The 6,000-nt window shown below is 54.8% G+C and overlaps 1 protein-coding gene across 3 annotated transcripts in view; it reads left to right on the top strand.

Annotated features, from left to right (window-relative positions):
- The window catches only part of NAV1 (neuron navigator 1), a 244,790-nt gene that overhangs the window by 129,379 nt on the left and 109,411 nt on the right, over nucleotides 1-6,000 (top strand). The gene's annotated exons all lie outside the window — the stretch shown is intronic.

Raw genomic sequence — 6,000 nt, 5'->3', positions numbered from 1 at the left:
CGATCCCAGGACCCTGGGATCATGACCTGAGCTGAAGGCAGACGCTTGACCAACTGAGCCACCCAGGTGCCCCTGAGCTTACCCTTCTGATCAGAATCCCAACCCAAACTTGGAGAGAGCTATGAATGGTCATGGGAGTGTGTTGGAAGCTCAGAGCAGCTGGGTGGGGGTTCTGCTGCCAGGGTCTATATACTGAACACTTGGCCTGTCGTGTCACAATACCGGGCTCCAGCTCAGTGCTGCTTAGCTTTTCTGGTCTCAGACCCCCGCCCCAGAAAAATGAACATCACACATGGGTACAGGATCCTGCATATACTTTCAGGGATTTCCTGGACCCTCTGTAGCCTTGCATGAACAGCTCCAGATATTACAATACATGGACTGCGCCCTCAAGGAACTTAAAATCTAAGGAGTGGGGAGCAGGGAGAGGGAGTCATTAACATGACAGTATTTAACAATACCATACCGTTAGGGGCGCCTGGGTGGCTGAGACGATTAAGCTTAAGCTTAAGCATCAGACTCTTGGTTTCGGCTTAGGTCATGATCTTAGGTCCTGAGACTGAGCCTCGTGTGGCGCTCCGCACTCAGCCTGAGTCTGCAGTCTGCTGGAGATTCTTTCCCCTCTGATCCCCCCACCCCCACTCACACGCTCGTGAGCTCGCGCGCTCACTCTGTCTCAAATAAATAAAAGCTTAAAACAAGCTAACGATACTGTGCATCTGCTGGGAGCTGTCCTGTGCATCACAGTGTGTTGAGTCACGTCCCTCACCTCTGTGCCCCAGATTCCAGTAGTACCTACCGCATCCTGGGTTGTGACATTTCCATATGTGCCCTGGTGGGCACGTCACCCCCAGTTGAGAACCTCTGTGCAGCCAGCACGAGCACTTGCTCAGCTCCAGTGGAAAGTGATTGTCTGAGGAGGGGAGTGGGCATCAGAGACGGTTCCTTGAGAAAAAGGTTTGGGACCAAATCAGGAAAGCAACTCCCTCCCCGCCCCCCAGCTTTTTTCCCTAGAGCCTAGCCCAGTGTTTGGTACAAAGAAGATGCTCAGAGTATGCCAAGGCAGTGGCTAAACAAGTGAACGGTGAATGAGGAGGGGCGGAGCACACAGAGGATGGGGAGGGGCACAGATGTTCCAGGCTTAAGGACTAGGCACAAGTGCAAAGGCACAGGGGCCAAAAGAATTGCAGGCAGCCCGGTCCCTGTTTCCTGGCTAAGGAACAGGATTCTGCCTGGTGCAGCTCCGCTTTAGGAAACTGTAGAATCCCCTTTTCTGGAGATCCTTAAGAAGAGAAGTGGGTAAACCAGCTGTGAATAGAGTTCTGCCTGTAAATTATAAAACCATTGCTAATTGATCGCAGCACTCCTTCCTGGTAGACTTGCACTTGACTTTGGAATATATCTGGATACAACCCTCCAAAAGTTACTATCACCATTTGGAGTTGGAGCACCAGATGTCACCTGTTTTTTTCCCCTCCCTGGCTGTGGTCCAGGAGCCTGATGGCAGGACTGGGGAATGGCGTTCTGCCTGAAGCCAGCCCAGAACGGAGCGCACCAGCCCCTCTTAGCCATGAGTCGTACTTGTGTATGCTTACTCTCCAGGGCTGTGTCTCCTTTCCCTCTATTCCACCCCACTTTTTCACAGCCCAGAACTGCTCTGCGACTGTCCTCTCTTCTTCCTGTCATTTGACCATTTATTCATTCATTCACAGCCATTACATGAGTCTGGGTTACGTGCCCTTGAGATACAGCAGAGGACACAGATGCTCATCAGGGGGAGACATAGACTAGCAGCCAGGCAACTACATTAGAGCCTGGTGAGTGCTGTGTCCTGTGTTGGGGGAAGCGGGGTGCCCTGGGAGCCCAGAAGAACCTCACCGAAGAGCTGGCTGAGTGAGACTTGTTGGCACCCTTCTAGGAAAAGAATCTCTGTAAGCGGAGAGCTGGAGTGAGGTGACAGAGAGCTCCGGCTTTACGAGTCTGGGATGGTGAATTTTATTATAGTTTTTTCAATGTGTGTTAAAGAGTTCTTTCAATGTGTCCAGTAAAATATATATGTCTGCCTGCCCAGGGAAAAATCACCATGGCTCCCTGGTAATAGGAGTTTGTAATGGCCTAGAAAATGCAGGGTAACCTTTAGAGTGAGTTTCTGATCTCCTATTAAAAGCGTTTATGGTGTCGGGGGAGCTGTTTCTCTCTCATTTGTGTCTGACGAGGGCCGACGCTGAGATGTCAGGGAGGAAGACAAAGGCCCACGTGTGTGAGTGGACAAGTCAGGTGCTCCCTGGGCACACTGTGAGGAGCAGGCTGTCTGAAAGGCCATCTGCAAGGAGGACCAGGCACAGAGCCCTGGATTAAGCACCTGCAGAAATAAGAGTGCAGAGAAACTTGCTCCCTGCCTTTAGAGAGTCAGGCTAGAGACTCAGAGAGTCAGGAGAGACTGGCAGAGCTAGGCGCTGCTGGTGTTGGAAAGGCAGAAGGCAAGACTTGAGATAGTAGGTTGGGGAGCCAGGGTGGGAAGGATGGCATGAAAGGTTCCTGCAGGGAGTGAGCTGGAGAGACCGGATGGCCTCTCGATGGCCTCGGGTGGCGGTGCAGGAGAGGGGAGGCCATAGCGTGGGGACGTGGGGTTGCCTCCCTGCCCATCTATGAACCCGAGAGACCCATGAGGCAGGATAGGTGTGGCAGGTGGGTGGAACAGAGGACGTGCCCCCTGACTGCATGCCCAGGGGATGCATTTGTGTGGCAGGCTTTTATGGAGGACGTACTACATCCCAGGGACTGCATTCTCCCTGGAGGCAGATAGACGTGTCAAGAAGTCTGGGCAATAGTGGGATACAGAGGCTGTGGAAGAAGCCTGTTGCAGGCTCCAGCAGGGACCCCAAGACAGAACTGGTGATGCCTATCTGAGGGGAGGGAGCCAGGCTGTAGGCAAGTGTGCGTTCTCCAGGGGACACAATTGCTCACTCCATCAATCAGACGTTTCCTGGGCACCTGATGTGTGCTGTCCAGTGCTATTGGGGTTGAAGTGGGGTTATGTATGCACGAAGTGTCATGTCTAGTGGGGGAGACAGGACTAGCATGCACTGGGAGTTGTTACTGCAAAGGTAGGACATGTGCTTTGGTGAGAGTGGCTCAGACACCAGATGTCCTGTAGCTTGAAGAGGTGATCACTGGGATGGCCCGGGAAGGCTTCTTAGAGGATGTTAGTCTTGAAGTGGACATTGAGGCATGGCTAGAAGTCACCCCAGTGGGGTGGCCCTCTAGATGGGGAGCAGTTGGAGGGATGGAGCAACAAAGGTGCAGTGATGGGAGGCAGCAGAGATCCGCCTGAACGAGTGGATGAAATATAGGGAAATAATGAAGATCAGGCCAAACAATTACGGTAGAGGGCCTTGAATGCCAGACCAAGGACTTGGATGTCCTCTGAGGGATACTCAAGTCTCATGTTGCAGAGGCCCACGGCGGCATGGGGATGGTAGCCCTCGGACTCCTCGGACTGAGGGATGGGAGAAGGGCTTGTCCGAAGCCACCTGAGCCATCTCCCAGCCTCCATGGCTGGCACGCCTGTACAAAATTCTCTCCCCAGCATGAGCCCCGGTTTGGCTTCCTGGTGGGGGAGGGGACAGGCACAGATATCAATTCAGTCACGTGTGCACCCCCCATCCCCGAGCGCCCACCCCCTGTCCCCAGGATTGCAGCCTTGGCCAGCTGTTCCCATGGCAACCGCCCTCAGCACCGAGCACTGAGCACAGAGCTGGAGGAGAGCAGCAGGCCCGAATCTTCACCGGGGCTCACCCAGGGGCCCAGGGGAGCTGCCCCCTGTAACGGGGAGTGGGAACAGTGGCCAAGAAACCTTGAGGGCCAGAGGACCCCCTCTGTCAATGAACTGCTGGCTGCTGAGTGGTGCTGGAGCTAGGCATGCGCAGCTGATTGGCCATCTCTTCTCTGACCCTTCTTCTGAGGCTGGGGTGCTGCCTCGGCGTCCTCTGTTTCATTAAAGATGGACGACCCCTGGGACGGTGGGGGCAGGGGTCACCAGCTGCCTGGGCCTCTTGCTTCGAGACGGGCTGGGGATCATTTGCAGGGAGAACGCGTCTTGGCAGGATGAGCTGGGCCTCAGAGTCCCGGGATGATCGCTTCGGTCGGCAGTATGTCCCTAAGAAGACGTATGTCCTATTGACAGATATTAGAAGCTAATCAGGGGAGTCATAAATAGCTAGGCTGTTTATCTCTGGGTTCTGTTCTATTAGGTTGCTTTCTCATTGAAAATCTGTGATGAGTGAGACCACAGTCGCCCAAGTGACTCACGGGGATGAGCACTGGAAGTGGAATCAGAGAAGATGGGTTCTTGTCCCAGCCCTGCTTCTTCCTAGCTGAGGCCAAGGGCAAATAGCTCATCAGTCTCTACAGCTGCAAAATGGGCTCTCAAGGTGCCTGCCTCACAGGGGTATTATGGGGCTTAAAGGACATAGGAATGTGAAGGGCCTGGCACACAGAACGCTTTTAATAAATGTTAATTTGCCTCCTTGCCTCCAGACAGGGGCAGAGGAGATCAATTCGGCCAAAGGCGTCTATGGATTTCCAAGAGTCAAGGCCGTACTCTTCTCAGTACTCATTTTTCTTGTTCACTTTCCCTGGAAGCCTGGTCCCAGTTCTAAATTTACCCCCAGGCCAGCCTCCTCCATGCTCAGGCCTCCTGCTCCAGCCTCCATGGGTTTAGAGCATTTCCTTGCACCAGGGAGGAAGATGAACAGCAGAGGGCAGTTGGCTCTCCCGGGCGCCCCTGGGCGTTCTTGCAGCACCCTCCTCCCCAGGGGCTCACACACACAGGCCCCCACTGCCCCTGTGCCCAGAGTGCAGGCAGCTCACTGCCTGTGCCTCCATCCTCCCCAGCCCCTGCCTCCAGCTCCAAGAACTTCCTGCAGGCAGGCTGGCCCTCCCCCTCATCACCACTTCCAGCCCTGTGTGGCTCCTGGTCCAAGCTGGACCTTACTCAGCATGCAGACTGGCGTCTTGCCCTCTCATGTCTTCTCTGCCCTTCTTTTGGAGGACTCCTGCAGGAAGAAGCAGGAGTGCTGGGTTCTTCCAAGAATCCGAGCACATGGGCTAGCTGGGGGGGGGATGCGGGGTGTGGGGAAGGGGTACTGGCTCCATGCTGGAAGGATTTGTCGTCACTGAACTTAGATGTGGCTTTGTAGCTTGCAGACTTGGAAATCTCCAGGGGAGAATTTTTTTTCCTGGGAATTCAGCTCCATTCAAACAGTGACCAATCCTTAGTCACTTGGTGGGGCTGCAGTGCAGGGCCTGGGCCACCATGGGCTATATGCAAGGCCCTGCTGGGCTTGGGCGAGGGCTGAGACTGGGTGCTTCTTCTTGCCCTTCCCTGGGCTTCACTTCAGTATGGGTCCCAGGCTCTCCAGAGTGACCCTAGCCCTTGCACACCACCCCACTGGACCTTCTGGAGAAGAATGCCCAGTACATAAGCTCCTGTTCACTTCCTTTCTCTTTTCATATCTTTTCTCCCACTTTCACGAGTGTGGTAATGGGGTTGATTTTTTTTTTCTCTCAGAAGGGGAAACTGAGGCCCAGAAGGGCTGAGCAGCTTGCTCCCAGGTGCCAGAACATTCTGGGCCTGGGACCCAGGGGCCTTGGCTTCCAGCCTGGTGCTCAAGCTCTGAAGGCCCTTCTCTTCCAGATGTGTGGGGGACCCCTTGGCTTCTCCATGAGAGACCAGTTAGCAGGGGCAGGACAGGGTCAGGAGGAGATGGGGTGGGAGCCTCCAGGCCCCCACATATGTTCCCCATGAAGGAGCGGGTGGGAGGTCGTGAGGAGGGGCTGGTGCCGGAGCCCTGCTTTTGGCCACAGCTGGTTCCCAGGCTCCTGCACTGGAATTGGACAGGCAAGAGGATTCTGAGTGATCTGATTAAGCAGTCGAGCATAGCCATTGGTCTTGGCCAGCGGGCCGCACAACCTGCCTGCCAGATGCTCTAGGAAGGT

The sequence above is a fragment of the Mirounga leonina genome, unplaced genomic scaffold (genome assembly GCF_011800145.1).
Source record: "Mirounga leonina isolate KUSES-001 unplaced genomic scaffold, KU_Mleo_1.0 Mir_154, whole genome shotgun sequence".
NCBI classification, from domain to species: domain Eukaryota; kingdom Metazoa; phylum Chordata; class Mammalia; order Carnivora; family Phocidae; genus Mirounga; species Mirounga leonina.
The sequence above is the reverse complement of the archived record's forward strand: the minus strand, read 5'-3'. Positions and strand labels throughout refer to the sequence as shown.